General features: G+C 40.3%; 1 long non-coding RNA gene across 1 annotated transcript; it reads left to right on the forward strand.

Annotated features, from left to right (window-relative positions):
- Positions 1 to 114: 114 nt before the first annotated feature.
- On the forward strand, positions 115 to 3,281 carry LOC109243560. Its single transcript, XR_002070580.1, has 5 exons — positions 115 to 273; positions 668 to 966; positions 1,072 to 1,195; positions 2,292 to 2,454; positions 3,056 to 3,281. It is a non-coding gene; the product is annotated as an uncharacterized LOC109243560 (long non-coding RNA).
- The last annotated feature ends 13,331 nt before the right edge of the window (positions 3,282 to 16,612 follow it).

A 16,612-nucleotide genomic window follows, 5' to 3' on the forward strand; every position in this document is an offset into this window, starting at 1 on the left:
CAACGTGTGTTTCGTTAATTTTTTAATTTGTCTGGGTAGTTTCGTAATTCCACTAATTTACACCTCAGCCTTATAGTTAATGACTCTTTCTGCCTTTGCCAGCAAGTGGACTCCCAATTTGTTCAAGATAAAAATTCATTCAACACAACTTGTTAGAACCATTCACTTCCAAGTTTAGCATTAAGTGCCCCAAATCCCAGCAGACCTCACCTAATAATTCAACCAAATTAGTGCTGTTAACCTTTTCAGATTCACATCTACCACAACGAACAGGTATATTCCAATCACTCCAGCATTTCATTTGATTTATGCTTTTTGTTCTACTTTTTCTTCTTGTGCCAAAAAAACAGATCTTTGGGTTTTGAACTTCATTACCAATCTTTTCTTCAGTTTAGTCTTAAGATCCGGTTCAGAAAGGTGAAAACAAATTGAGGTTGGGTTCTGATTTGTTCTCTATTTTTATAGTAATTTATTTTGGATTTATTATGCGAATTTGAAGTTGTCTTCATTTTTTCCCCTGGTATTTAACTTTCTTTAACAAATTGGTCTTTGAAAGACTGAACCCAACGGGTTATTAGATTTCTATAATTTACCAGTATAATGAACAATAAAATTTGTTATTTACGGTGTGTTGACACTTTTATTGGTTTGAATGTTCTAAACGCAGTTCTCTTGCAATAATAAGCTTCTGAAAAAATGGGTTCCGGCCAAAGAAACAAACGACCATATGCAGAATATACAAACTCCGACAAGAATGTCAAAAGACGTGATACGTATAGGCAAATATCGCCTGATAAAAAAGAGGCAATGTTACTACAACGCCGTACCAAAGAACTTGAGCGGCAAAAATGGAATAGTTCCATAAACTCGGTAGCTGCTCCGGATAAAAGAGTAACCAATGTCACCCTATGATTCGAAAACCTATTGCTCTTACCATAAGAGAGGCTTCTTCTGCAGACGACGAAGGTTAGACTGAATTATTGCTTTTTATTTACGTTATATTAGTGTAGGAGCAGACTAATAAATACATTCATATTTTACTAAGTCGCACATTTCTTCTTGCATTTGCAGGTTGCAGCTCTATATAGCTGAGACTGCATTGCCTGCTCTTTGATGTTAATTACTTGACATCTTTGACTGAGGTCTTAGAATTCTACTCATTCCGGGGGAAATTACTCGGTCAACCCAAAGCAAGGTAGCAACATTCCAATTCTACAAAATTATATGGTGATTCATCAACTATATTATTTTGTTTGGTTGTTACGATATCACTGATGTTGAGTTTATGGATAGTGATTTTGATAATCTTGGATTCTATTTGATGCCAACTGCTTATATGTATGTAACAAAAGCTCTGAATATGGACAATTTGACAAGGCTAGCGGCTTATTTGTCATGGGAATGTCCCGTTGAGCCCCTATGTTGCTGCCTTGAACTATGTACAACAATTAATTTTTTTTCATATTCGACTAATATTTATAACACAACCGAATCATACGAAGAACATTTCGCAAAATTTGGTTGAAGCAGTGTTTGGTGTAAGGTATATAAGCACATAGAAGAGAGAATAGGTTGTAGCTCTATTTTCATAGAAGAGAGAATAGGTTGTAGCTCTATTTTGCCCATTAGAATGCACATTGGTGCGGAGAGAATATGCATGTTCCTTACCTACATGTTGCAATTATTATCTCATATTGTGTTCATTGTTGGGGTTGAATATTTACACATTCCTCCTCCTGGAAATGTCCACTGTCAAAGGGTATTAGAAGCTCTAAGATTTTAGACATGGGGCAAGTAAGTGACATCTGTATGTGATATGAACTAAATAAATAAATTACCAACAGTTAATGACTTGATTTACGAATGACTTGAATGACAAAATACCGAACTAGAATATAATGCATGACACTCTTTTCTTAATCTTATTTTTTATGTCATTTGATGTCTCCATGTGTTATATGCCTGAAACGACTAAATAATGTTTTACTGCATTTTCTTTTGACTGATATTCTCAAACATACTTATTTATCAGTCAATGAATTTGGTACATTATTTACTTCTATTGGATAGTAGCAGTAAACTCGGATTCACATGTTTTAATGGTACTGTAATGAATTGTCATGATACCAATAACTCAGTATTTTGGTTCACTGCAACGTATGAATAACGTAGATGACCAAAAGATAACACAACTGATCTGTGTTCTCGCATTTCATATGTGTAGTGCTATTCTTTTCTTTATATAATTCCTCACGCTCAATTACTTTGTCCTATAATTGCATTCCTCACAGGTTGCAAGATACTCAACAGATGGAACATCGGTATACCATTCATGAAATCACGCCATTTACTAGAGATTGGACTTGTAATATACACGTTGTTGACAAAATCCGCCCCAAAATCAGCAGAGATAATCGGGTGCACTTTCAAACAACCATCGTCCAGGACTAAAAAGTAAGTTCACAAACATCTCAACTACATAGTAATAAGCTTTTACAATATCTGGAAACACTTTGTCTCCAAAAATATTTGCTGATCAAATATCAAAAGGAAATGGTTCTTATCCAATTTATAGAATACGAAATACAGGTGAAGTTGTGAAAGTGAGAGGTCATGACTTAGCTAACTCTTGGGTCGTCCCATACAATCCATATTTACTCGGTAAATTCAATTGTCACATAAATGTTGAAGTTTGCTTTGATATCAAAGTTGTGAAGTACCTTTATAAGTACATCTGTAAAGGACATGACAAAATTGCATTTTCTGTACAGAATAATGATGCGAATATAGAAATAGATGAGGTAAATGAATATCGGTCTGCTAGATGAGTATCATCTCCGGAAGCTGTATGGTTCTCTTCCGTTTTCCTATTAGCGAAATGTCTCCGAATGTTTATCGTCTTCAGCTGCCTATGGTTCTCACACTCCAGTAGAATTTTGGAATTCTTTTACAATTCAAAACAAAATCTATGTTCAACGTCTTATCAATTCTTGGTCCAAATTACATATTCTCAACTACTACTTTACACTTAACTCTCACTTTGTTGTTCATGTAGATGCGTTATCAGATTTGAAGTGCAACAAAGGTCGCTCAAATTTTTTCCCGATAGCCTACCACGGTTGTAATACTTGCATTGAAGGCACATTTTGATGGTGTTGTTTACTGCAGTACAGTCTTCCATATTTTGTGTAAATAGGTACGTAGATTTTCATGAACCGTTTACTGCAGTACAATGTCTCACATTTTGTATAAATAGTTAGGCAAACTGACTCTTACCAGCAGATTTTGGTGGTGTTATTTACTACAGTACAATCCTCCACATTTTGTATAAATAACTACGCAGGCTTTCATGAACTATTTACTATTAGCTAAGCAAACTAAGCCTTTTCATCAGAACTCTAAGCCAACGCCACATACCCATACAAAATAATATCCAACCTTAGCTTAGTACTAACAAATTTACTCTCAAAAATAAAAATTTACTACCAACAGTTAAATGAAAATCCATTCACTCACTCTTACCCTTACCTTGACAAGGTAGCATAATATATAATAAAAAGTACAACATTGTCAGTGTTGGACCCGGGCAAAGCCCGGGCTAACCCTACTAGTGTTAGAGAGAGAGGAACGTGTAGTGCGACTTTTTTATTATAGTAGTACTACTCCGCAGCTTCCGGTTCACAATAAGTGTTCAATTTGCTTTTAGCACGTCCATTAAGAAAATACTAAATCCTATACAAAAATACCTAGTATGACTAAACTATCCCTAATTAAACATTTAATATGAGGAGTAAGAAAACTTTTTAGGGATATGTACATAGGGGTTATTTTGTAAAAACAAATTGGATTTTTTCTTGATTACATAACTGGACACTTATTTTGAACCAAAATAAAAAAGTAAATTGGACTGAACCGGAGGGAGTAATAAATAAAAAATATTGTCGTTGGCGGCCTGGGGTTGAAGGGAAAAAAAGGGAATAGTATGAATAAATTTATAGTACGCATAGTTGTAATAATTTAAAATAAAAATAAATATTATTCAATTAAAGTTAATATAGAATTTTATATAAGTATATATTATGCAGTTGTTGTTTTGATGCACATAAATAAATAAATAAATAGTACCTGTGGTGTAATATTTTCCAGAAAAGACACCCCACAACCATCATATTTTATCGGTCTATTTATAGTAAGAGTTCTCTTGCGTTACTATAAGGATTGTAGTGAAATAAATGTGATTTGTTATACTCTAATCGAATACTTTTACTATACCATGAGCGCTTAATTCCGAAGAAATAATAAGATATAAGTAAGAGTCCTTGCATACATCATTGAGAAACCTACCAAGTTAAAATAGGAATAGGGAAGTTGGATTACCGATGTGTCAAGGGGACAAATCCTATACGAAGTGGGTAGCATGGTTTCGTCAAATGTTCGACGAATGGCTACATTAACGAGGCATAAAGTATGTTAATGATTTACCTTTAATCAGAGGTTTTGAGTTCGAGCTATGATAATAAAAAAATTATTATAGGTAATATTTTTTCATTTAATCAGTTTGTTTACCGTTAAAATTGGATAACAATCAAACTTATAATGTGGTTTTAAGGATACGTGATTTCACCTAATATCAATTGATAAATGTAAAGATTAGTAATAGAACAGACCAATGTTGAAACGCAAGAGCTAGAGTGCCCTCGAACTGGTTGTAATCAAAACAATCAAGAAATAAGCAAGCTGATGAACAAGAATATGAGCTAAAGAGAAAGTGTTATGTTACTTTTATGTCTCAAAGTGTAAGTCCCTTACAAATGATTGGAACTCCTCTTTATATAGTAGAGGAATTCTAATTATGGTATAACTCTAATTACAAAAGGAAATCCCGTGAATAGCTAATTAACCGTCCTTGATTTGATCCGTTCCGAGATTTTCGCCATGATCTTCAACCAGTCACGGATATCTCGCCTTTCTGTTATTTATGCTACCTTCTATCTTGCTCGATGTCTGTCTCATTCGGTCTCAATCACTAGCGGTCTCGATCTTAACAGGTACCTCGAATCTTCGAACTTGGTACCTTGTCCTCGTACCTCGGTATGATCCATTACGGGATCAATCTTCGATCCTTCACACTAGTCTCGATAAATCAGCAAAATCGGGTGGGCTCGATTTTAAACGTATACGGATAGTCCCCTCGTTTGTTGGAGTGTAATGACAAGAAACGAATTGAACCTTCGACCTTTACCCCGATCTATCATGATGTCACTACCGTGATGTACGCGTCAGAGGTGACCGAAACATCCCGTCGATGCAGTTCCCCAGGCATTTAATGCGTACCAGTTGATGGTCGTCCACTAGTGGTCTCGAACCGTCACCGTGAAATCGATAAATAGGCCTTTTTCTCATTGATTCAAACTTTACCTTCAATTTCTTCTAATCTCCAAAGTTTTTTACATCTTTTGTTGTCAACCTTCTCTCAAAACTCCAAGTCTTATTTTTTTCTTCTTTCTTCAAACTCAAACCCAAAATGGCGAAAACGTCAAAAACTGTGCCGCAGAAGAAAAAAAAATCTTCCTCGTCTAAGCCTGCCGGCGAACAACCTACGGCGGATCCACTCCCTGAAGAATTATTTCCTCCTCCGTGTGTCCTTGACTGCGATTTCAAAGTTGAAAAGACCTCCTCGGTTCCGGGCCAATGTCGAGGTATATATGCATAATCACCAGTGGCCTTTTAAAACAAGTTAAAAAGGACTACAACTGGGTAGACAAGCACGTGTGGTGCCCTCGCCCGAAGAGTCAATCACTACGCATGTGAAGGGTTTTTTGAGTGTTTACACCTACTCTTTCACATTCGGTCCTCTAGATCCAATCAATATAGATTTCTGCAAGAAGTACGAGGTCACCCTCGGCCAGATTCATCCTTCTCTTTGGAGGATAGTGACATTGCTTCGATTTTTGTGAGCAAAGTCGAGGGGCTTCCCTTCACACTCGACCATCTCATTTGTTTGTATAGCCCCCGACTTTATCACGGTGGGCTAATAAAGTTTCAACGTCGATCTTCAAAGGCGGTCTTCTTGAGCACAGATGAGGATAGGGACCGGGGTTGGATGGGCCGATTTGTTCAAGTGAAGACCTCAGACCTGACCCCGACCGAGAGCATGCCATTTCCAGAGAAATGGAATATGAAACGTGAGTATGATTCCACATGTTTATTATCTTCTCTTTTTTCATCCTTTCTTACCGATGTTTTACTTGGTGCAGTCGTTGCCTGGATGCCGGGTGTGATTCCCCATCTAGTGAACTGGGTCAGGAATCTGGTGTCGATGTTGACACCCGCTGAGCGCACATGGAGCGAATTGTCGAGGGGTCGACGGGATGCCCGAAGCCACGGTAAGTTTTCGCATATCTCGATAATTCTGGTCGTTGTCTGAATTTTTCCTCATACTTGTCTTTCTTTTGCAGGTCTCGGGAAGGATGTACCGATGAGGCCCCCATCGATGAAGAGAACCTTCCCAACCATCTGCTCCGAAACAGAAGAAAGAGCGAAAAAGGAAAAAGGTCTCGAGCTCCACGAATTTGGACGAGCAAAAGCCCAAAAAGAGGCGAATCCGTATGGGGATGTCATCCCTTTGTCAATAGAGTCAGTCCTCCGGCTACGAGATGAGCTCGAAGAGGGTGAACAAGAAGAAGAAAAGGAAGATGATTCAGAGTTGGTAGCCAGTACTCGAGCTAGCACCGGGGCTCGGAAAGCTTCGGAACCAATAGGGACCGATACTGACAGGTCTAAGCTCGATGAGGTCGAGGAAGAGGCTTCAGCCCATGTCCCCGAGCCGAAAGGAGTCGAAGATACCCCACCTCATGGTGGGAAGGTGTCGGAGTTGGTTGTGGAGGCTAGTCCTGAGGCTCCTCAAAATAGAGAGAGCGCCCCAAGTGACCTACTTGGGACAATAGAAATCGGAGACTCCCACTCGCTTCCTTTATTCTCATAAGAGGAAGTTCGGGAGGCTCGGGTCATGAAGACTCCTCATGTAGAAGGTGCCCTTGGAGGGGAAGACCTTTTCCGTGGTTGTTTTACTAGGATCGAAGACTATCGCTGGCTCGAGCGACTTGGAGGCATCGAGGAAAGATTCGGTTGGAGCGCCGAGTCTCTTCAATGAGGCACAACAGGCTTTGAATCGGGTAAGCTTTAATTCCCCTTGTTGATATCATATTTGGGCTTTTTCCTTATTGTCTAATTTCTTTTCATTCTATGTGTAGGCTTTGGTGCTTTATCAGGAGGCATTTTCCAAATCTTGAGCAGAACTGAGCCGGTACTAGGCCAATATTCAAGGGCTTACCGAGGATAAGAGTGCCCTTGAACTTCTTATTGGGCGGAAAGAAGAAGAAATCAAAGGCTTCCGAGCTGAACTAGCCACGGCTCAGAAAGGACAAAGCGAGCTGACGGAGCAGGTAATAAAGTCTTAAAAGCTGATGGCCTCAGTTCGGGAGTGATGGCTAACAATTCCATCTCACAGGTCCAGCAATTGTACGAGACCATCGGGCAACTTCGTGGAGAGGTAGATGCAGTGAAGGCGGAAACTATAGCGTGGAAGCAAAATATGGACCGCCTTGCCTCAGAGAAAGAGATTGCTCGAGCTCAGTTATCCTCGGCTGAAAGCTAGCTCCAAGGTATGAAAGAGAGTAACTTGGCACAATTTGAGGAGCTCTAGGCTCGGTTGGTCACAGAGCTTGTTGTGGCAAAATCTAAGGTTGAGACAGCTAAGGCCGATGCTGAGTCAATCGTGGCCGTATACCAATCTGACGCAGAGGCCGCTCAAGCTCGAGTGAAGGAAGTTGCTGATACTGCTCAGACTCGAGCATATTGTGTTGTTGAGCTTGCCAAGTGCCAGTCTCGAAGAGAGACTCTTGAGGAGATCCACGCCCGTGGTTTCGATCTCACTACAGAGATCAAAAATGCAAAACAACTTGAAGCTGAAGCCAGAGCGTTGGTCTCTTCCGATGATGATGATTCCGGGAGCGTGAGTGGATCCGAGAGCGGAGAAGATCCCAATGACGAAGATGTTGCTCCCGGGAAAAATTAGGCACTTAGGAGTTTTCTTTTTTGAATTTTTTGTGTAGGATCCTGATCGGTCCCTGTAAATATTTTCATATATATATATATATATATAAGATCTCTTTCTTTCTAACTTGCTTTTGTTTCAATTTCTGCCTTGTGAAAATTTTGTTTATAAGCACGAGGCTTGGGCAACTTTGATCGAAGTCGGACTAGTGTAATCTTTATAATTGAGTGAATACTTGCTTGCACTCGAAGTAAGATGACCCTTAGGTTTTAGTTGAGTGAGGATGACTTCTCGAACTCAAAAAATAATATGGCCCTTAGGCTATTGAATTAGGCCGATATGGCCTTAAAAAGAATGGCTTTTCTCCCTTTTCAGCTTAAAAAGTTAAATCATATAGAAATTTGTTATGCCTTAGCACGAGATAAATCTGTACCCATTAGGGTTTTCTAGGGTTAGTGTTATCGAAAACCTTTGCTTTGTTACGCCTTAGCATGAGATAAGCTTGTTCGAGAGTTCGACAATTCGGTACCCCTTAGGATTTTTGTGGGTTGATGTTATCAAAACCCTTTGTGATTTTGCCGAGGGTAGCCCTTTTAACCGGTTTTGCAAAAATATTCGAAGGCTTGTTTCATTACGGAATTCGGACATCTGCGAACCGTGTTAGTTTAGACGTAGACTTTAACTTGGGGTTTGCCTCTTCGGCTTGTTTCCCGATTACACTTCGAACTTGTTCGAAGTGTTAGTCCCCGAGTGGGATGGCCGTGGCCTATAAAAATGAGGGTTACCTTTTTAAGGTCTTATGATCTCAATATTTTAGTAGTTCAATTATATCGATTTTTTGGACGGCAGTCCCCGAGTACGGGGTAAGTTGTTTGAACTTCAGTTGTGATCGGCCCTTAAGCCTGTTTCCACAACAGACCAAAAGTATGAAATTGTAATGTAAAATTTTCTCTAAGACATGAAATATTTGGCAAGGAAAAATACTTCTCTTAATAGATTATACATGCATACATGTTTGCCTTTAGGGCTCGAGTAATCTACATGATCGATGCTGACTCAACACTACACTAAGGTAGGAAGAGCGGGTCGCAACAGCTTTTACCCGATAGTTGATCTGGATCGATTTTCCACAGGGAGCTAGAGAGGGTGTTGTATTATCTGCTTAGTCTAGAATTGTGGTTGTGCTTCTAATATCACTTCTAACATTTTTAGTTTTGATTTTTATATCTTCTACTTTAAGACTAATATTTGAAGCTAAATTATGCTATGGAGATATTGCTCAGTCGTAATTAATATAGAGAAAGGCACTAGGGTCGTGGCATTACCTAAGTGGCTAACCAACGGGTAGATGATACTAAGGATAAGTTGATATATTTGGGGCTTATGCTATAACTGTTGCACAATTGTACCCACTCTCACACCTCTCGGTAGAGAGAGTGATTTTGCCCAATCGACTCTCTCGAGACCAATTGGGTAGGCCAATTAGACCAAGCAACTAGGGTTCAAGTAGGGTGATTACTCTCTCGAGATTTAACCCGTTAATTGGGACTACCATTTCTCATGGGTCCATCCCAATTCCTTGTTGGGTCAATTTTGGGGTTTATAGACTCTCTCTCTCAAGAAGAGTCAAACCCACCAAGCTAGAATCAGTATTTGCAACCACCAATCCTTAATGAAAACCTAAAATTAACCCAAATAGCAAACACCCAATATCAATCTAGCCTTAGATTGCAGCACCCATTAATTACTCACACTAGGGTTGAGCCACAACCCTAGCTAGTGAGTTTAGCTACTCATGCTAGATGCACAAATTAAAAAAATAGATGAAGAAGCAAACATAATAATTGATTACTAAGGAAGAAATACAAAATTAGAAGTTAAAAATGCCAAAAGTGGCTAAACCCAATGTTCTCACGAGCTCAGCAGCCTTCCGTATATAAAACATGACCTAAAAATGGAAAAAGGATCTATTTATAGTGGCTGAAAAACTTGGACAAAAATACCCCTGCGGGGTCAGCGCGGACCGCGCAAAAAGGTAGCGTGGTCGCTTCAGCTCTTTGGACTCCTAAATCTCGTCTCTGAAGTTGGGGACCACGGACCGCGCAGAAATGTAGTGCGGCCGAGTGGCTTGACTTGGCCAAATCACCAGCTCTCTGATTCTCATCCACGCGGACCGCACTGATATGTAGCGCGGCCGCGTGGGCTTTTAGCTTGCACTTGTAGGTCTTTGAACCTTACTGGCGCGGACCGCGCAGCAATGGAGCGCGGCCGCGTGGCTTGCAACAACAATTACCCATTCTCTGAATCTCATAGCGCGGCCGCGTGGCATATCAGTGCGGTCTGCGCTAGGTCTTCCTGTTCCTCAACTTCACTTGGCCTTTGACACTTGAGCAGGTTTCACTCCGTTCTGAGCCGATCTTTGACATTTGTCACCTTGTCGCTCAAACCTGCAATCAAGCACAACTTGTAAGCTTTTTAGGACTATTTTGTAGCAATTTGTACAAAAGCAATAGCAAGTAGGGGTATAGATCATGGTAAAATCCTAACTTATCAATGGACACGGTTCATTTGACCGTTTGGCCCTTACAAAGTTTTGCCTATCGAGACCCTGTCAACACGAAGTATCTTCATTGTAACAAAGTCGACATCCGAGGGTGATACCCCCCAGCATTCGAGGTTGATTGTAATGAAGCCTCTCATACTGTTGAATTTCTCTAAGTTAGCACGAACAATGGTTGCCTCATTAATAACCTTGCCGGAAAAATCCACTTGGGACAAAAACCGATCTAAGGGAAAAAGAGTGCAACGCGTGCTTTCAGTCCTAAGGACTTTGTGATGAAGAATCTTTTGATGTCTTCGATTGAGCACCTGCAATTGGTTAGTATAAATGTAAATGAAAATGGAGAAGGTCGTACCTTAGCAGTAGTGTCGTTTGAGGAGTGATACGTTCCAATTGTTTGGTATTGCTCGTCGTCCATTGATAGATCTTAAAACTGATAGATCTTAAATATTCTTACCTTATGTTTTGATGATCTAACAAACTTTCTGACAAGAACCAGTTAGGGAACCTGATCTACCTTGGATTGCTGCAAACTCCAACGGACTCCAGTAAAAGATGAATTGCTACACTTACAGGAGCTAGGAACCAGATAAGGACCTGATGCTCTCGTGGTTACTATATAGCAGCACAAGTCATTTGGACACAGTTGGAACTGAAGTGACTGGCGGCACTGTTTCTGCCACACTGCACCACACTGTCAGCCCACTCATTCTCTAACCAAACAAAGTACTCACATCATTTGTGATGTGACCAAGATGTACCAAAGGGTTTTTGATAGAAAACATCACTGAATGGTTTCAGTTTCATTGATTCAAGCCTTTAGCAAAAACAGAAAAGATCATTCTCTCAAGCTTGAAGAACAAGGTTGAACGCTACTATGGACCAGTTCCAAAACGATTGATTATTGTTGTCCTAGTTGAGTTGTAACCTTGTTATTGCACTTACAACATCTCCTAAATTGCTTACTTAGAAGTTTACTGATTAGGAACTCTCTTGTAAATCTTCAGACTCGTTGAGTTTAGGTTGTGGCTTGATTTAGTCATAAAGAAAAGTCTTTGTAATTGTAGTATTGCAAAATGGCTTGTGGTGATAGCACCACAAGTTAGAAAAAGCCTTTGTAACTAGGATAGTCACAAAGTGGCTTGTGGTAAAGGTGCCCCAAGTTAGTTTGAAGTCTTTACAATCGGAAGCACTGTAAAGTGGCTTGTAATAGGTAAGATTACAAGTTAGTGAAGTTAAAAGCCTACAGGGTAGGTCGTGGTTTTTTGATCCCCTTGTGCGGGATTTTTCCACGTAAAAATCCTCTGCATCATTTACTTACTGCCTTACTAAGTGCTCTCAGCAGAAACTTGTAGAGGACCAGGTACTCTAAGATTTGGTGGACCCATACAAGCTAACAATTGGTATCAGAGCAGGTTCCTCCTATCAGGTTAACACCTAGGAAGGATCCTCATGACAGCTCCACTAAATTTTGAAGAAGGTCAATCCATATACCACCCACCCAAGTTTGATGGAAAACACTATTGGTGGTGGAAAGCTAGAATGCATGATTTCATCATGGCCGAGGATTGCGAGCTTTGGGATGTTATCTGCGATGGTCCATTTGTTCCAATCAAGGTACAAAATGAATTTCCGTTTTCAACAAAAAGGACCACCGATGAATACACTGTAGCAGACAAAGAAGCGACGGATAAGAATTTTCGTGCCAAGAAAATCCTGGTAGATGGATTGGAACCTAAAGAGTACGACAGAATCTCTACATGCGATACTGCCAAGGAAATATGGGAGACTTTGCACATAGCTTATGAGGGAACTATACAAGTAAAACTAGAAAAATCTGGCACTGATGATAGTTCTACGATGGCAGTTGAAGGCGAGGAGATTGGATATGACTCAACGCTTGCTTTGATGGCTCAATCAGACAATGATGAAGTCAATGGCAACAAAGAGATAACCATCAGGGATGTTCAGAGAAATCTGAAATCCTATTCTCCAAAAAACTCATGTGTTTAGCTGATGTTTTAATTACTGCCTTTTGTAATCTTGCGGAGGATAGGGATTCCTTGTTCTTAGAACTAGAAAAATCTGAACATATTAGAAAAGACTTAGTTGCTGCAATCATTGATAAATCGAAAGCCACTGAAATTCTTAGAAAAGAAAAGAGTGATCTCTTGGCAGAAACTTCTAACCAAAGGGAACCAATAGCAAAGCTTTTGACTGAGTCAAAATCTGAAAGCTCTGAAAGAGGAAAGGAGATAGTGAGTAAGGAATATTCTAGGCTTGAAGATGAGGTGAAGGCCTTGAGATGTAGGATGAGTGCTGAAATTGAGAAAAACGAGCTCCTCCAAGTCAATTTAGAAAAAGTAATGTATGATCTTGAAAAGTCTATAAAGTGGACCTGGTCCGTAGAAGCTACCACGGCCTTGCTCACTAATGTCAGTGAAAAAGGGCGGACAACAGGGTTCCAAGGAAGAAAGATCCTTACAACCCTCACAGTAAGAACGCCACTGCATCTGATAACTGGTCTCGTACCCAATGTGGGAACACTGGGCACTCCATGGAAAGTGTCCAGGCCAAGAATCAGTCAGTACCAGGAGATAAAGTGGCTGCTGAAACTGTGACCACAAAAGAGGGACCAGGTTCCACTCACAGAAAACGCACTTTACCTGCATGGACTAAGAGAGCTCTTATTCATCCTCTTGGTTACTACAAGGGATCCAAACTTGTTTGGGTTCCTAAAACTAACTCCTAATTTTCTTATGCAGGGAACAGTGAAGGGAAGCGGTCAACAATGGTACATGGATAGTGGATGTTCGAAACACATGACTGGGAACACCACAGACTTTCTTTCACTAAAAGCCCTGCAAGGAGGGAGTGTATCCTTTGGCAATGGCAAAAGGGGTACATTCTTGTAGTTGGAAGAGTTGGGAAGTCACTCACTCACTCTATTGAAAATGTGTACTACGTCAATGGACTTAAGTACAGTCTCCTGCGTGTTTATCAAATTTGTGATAAGGGAAACAAGGTGGAGTTCTTGTCCAAAATATGTACAGTCACTGACCTTGTGAATGGTGAAATAGTTCTGGTGGCCAAAAGATACAAGAACATCTATGTTGCTGACCTTGAATCCTTACAAAATGGTGATCTGAGTTGTCTGAAGGCTGTTGACGATGATGCTGAACTTTGGCACAGAAGAATGGGACATGCAAGTTTTTCTCTTTTGAACAAACTAATTCAGAAGGACCTGGTCCATGGTCTGCCTGTGTCACAATTCAAGGCTCAAAAGGTTTGTGATGCATGTGCCAGAGGAAAACATGTGAAGTCCTCCTTTAAGTCAAAAAGAGATGTGAGCACCTCAAAGCCGCTCGAGCTCCTGCATATGGATCTGTGTGGACCTATGAAGGTGCAAAGTAGAGGAGGAAAGAGATACATTTTTGTGATTGTGGATGACTATTCCAGATTCACATGGACTCTATTTCTCAGAACAAAAGATGAAACTTTTGAGGTATTTGTGGCCTTTGTGAAGAAAATCCAGGTAAAGATTGAGTCTAGAGTTGTCTGTATCAGATCAGATCATGGAACAGAATTTGACAATGTCAAATTTGATGAATTCTGCAATGAAAATGGAATGACTCACAACTTCTCAGCTCCCAGAACTCCCCAGCAAAATGGAGTAGTAGAAAGGAAGAACAGAACTTTGGAGGAAATGGCAAGAACAATGTTGATTGACAATGTACTTGCAAAAAATTTCTGGGCTGAAGCTGTCAACACTGCCTGCTATTTAGTGAACAAGTGTATGATCAGATCACTTCTGAATAAGACACCTTATGAATTGTTGAATGGAAGAAAATCCAAGCTGACTCATCTTAGAGCATTTGGATGCAAATGCTATGTTCTCAACAATGGAAATGATCAGCTTGGTAAATTCAATGCCAAGAGTGACGAAGGAATATTCCTTGGGTACTCTTCTCAAAGCAAGGCTTACAAGATATATAACAAGCGGACTCAATGTGTTGAGGAGAGTGTCCATGTTATCTTTGATGAATCTTATCCATTATGTGAGAAGAGTGCTGAGGAAGATCAAGATGGAGAACCCTCACTTGTTCCTGGTGAAGTCATTAACATGACAAATGGAAAGACAGACATGATGAGTCAAGTAAAAGAGCCAAATGAAGACAATGCTGCCTCATCATCAACAGAACCAAGCACCTCAATCACGATCACAGAAGCTGAAGAAAGGGTGGTTGATACAGTTCAGGGAACTCCACTAGCACCTGAAAGAAGGATAGAGGAAGACCATCCAAACACACTTCCCTCCTCTCAGAGTGAACCTCAGGCATCTAATCGGAGACACCAAAGCTCTCACCCTATAGACAACATCATCACTCCTCTAGACTCTAGAGTACAAACCAGGTCAAGAGCCAGAAATTCACTTGCCTTCTTAGCGTTTCTCTCCCAGATAGAACCCAAAAATATCAAGGAAGCTTTGAAAGATGCAGACTGGATTACCGCCATGCAAGAAGAACTCCACCAGTTTGAGAGAAACAGCGTGTGGCACCTGGTACCCAGACCCCAGATAGAACCATTATAGGAACCAGGTGGGTGTTCAGAAACAAGCTCGATGAATATGGAATTACCACAAGAAACAAGGCAAGGCTAGTTGTCTAAGGCTACAATCAGTAGGAAAGGGATTGACTATGATGAAACATTTGCTCCAGTGGCCCGGATGGAAGCTATCAGAATTCTAATCGCTTTTTCATCTCATATGGAATTCACCCTGTTCTAAATAGATGTCAAAAGTGCATTTTTGAATGGAATCCTTAAGGAAGAAGTCTATGTAAAGCAACCCCCAGGGTTTGAATGTCATGAGCACCCTGAATATGTGTTCAAGCTGGACAAAGCTCTGTACGGACTAAAGCAGGCTCCTCGAGCTTGGTATGAAAGATTGTCAAAATTTCTCTTAGAAAATGGTTTTAAGAGAGGGAAAATTGACAATACTCTTTTCTTAAAGAAACGAGGAAGGAACCTACTCATTGTTCAGGTTTATGTTGATGATATCATTTTTGGGGCAACGGCTGACTCGCTGTGCGAAGAGTTTGCAAAACTTATGGGAAGTGAATTTGAAATGAGCATGATGGGAGAATTAAATTTCTTCCTGGTCTTCAAGTAAAACAGTCTTCAAAGGGTACTTCCATTTGTCAGCAAAAATACATTAGGGAACTTCTGAAGAGGTTTGACATGGAAGCATCGAAGGTGATAGACACTCCCATTGCAACTGCCACTCGACTGGACATGGATGAAGCTGGAACTCCTGTGAATCAAACTATGTATAGAGGAATCATTGGGTCTCTCCTCTATCTCACTGCCAGTTGACCTGATATTGTTTTCAGCGTGGGGCTATGTGCAAGGTTTCAATCAAATCCTAAGGAATCTCACTTGAAGGCAGCTAAAAGAATACTAAGATATCTCAAAGGAACGCAGGACGTGGTGTTATACTATCCATCAGGTGACAATTTTAATCTAATTGGGTATGCTGATGCAGACTATGCAGGTTATCTTGTGGATAGAAAAGCACTTCTGGGATGGCTCACTTCTTAGGATCATGTCTTATCTCTTGGGGTACAAGGAAGCAAAATTCAGTGGCTCTTTCAACAGCTGAGGCTGAATATGTAGCTGCAGCATTCCTGCTGTGCTCAGCTTCTGTGGATCAAGCAGCAATTGGAGGATTTTGGAGTTCTCACTGAGAGTGTGCCCCTCTTATGTGACAACACTAGCGCACTTAACATGGCAAAGAATCCAGTTCAACATAAAAGGACCAAACATATTGATGTGAGGCATCATTTTCTAAGAGACAATGTGGAGAAAGGGTTGATATGTGTGAAGTTCTGCAGCACAGAAGATCAAATTGCAGACATTTCCACCAAGGCACTAAGTAGGGAACAGTTTGAAAGAAACAGAGTAAAGCTGGGACTTTTGAGGCCAAATTGAGGATCAGA

Source organism: Nicotiana attenuata, unplaced genomic scaffold (assembly GCF_001879085.1).
Source record: "Nicotiana attenuata strain UT unplaced genomic scaffold, NIATTr2, whole genome shotgun sequence".
NCBI classification, from domain to species: Eukaryota; Viridiplantae; Streptophyta; class Magnoliopsida; order Solanales; family Solanaceae; genus Nicotiana; species Nicotiana attenuata.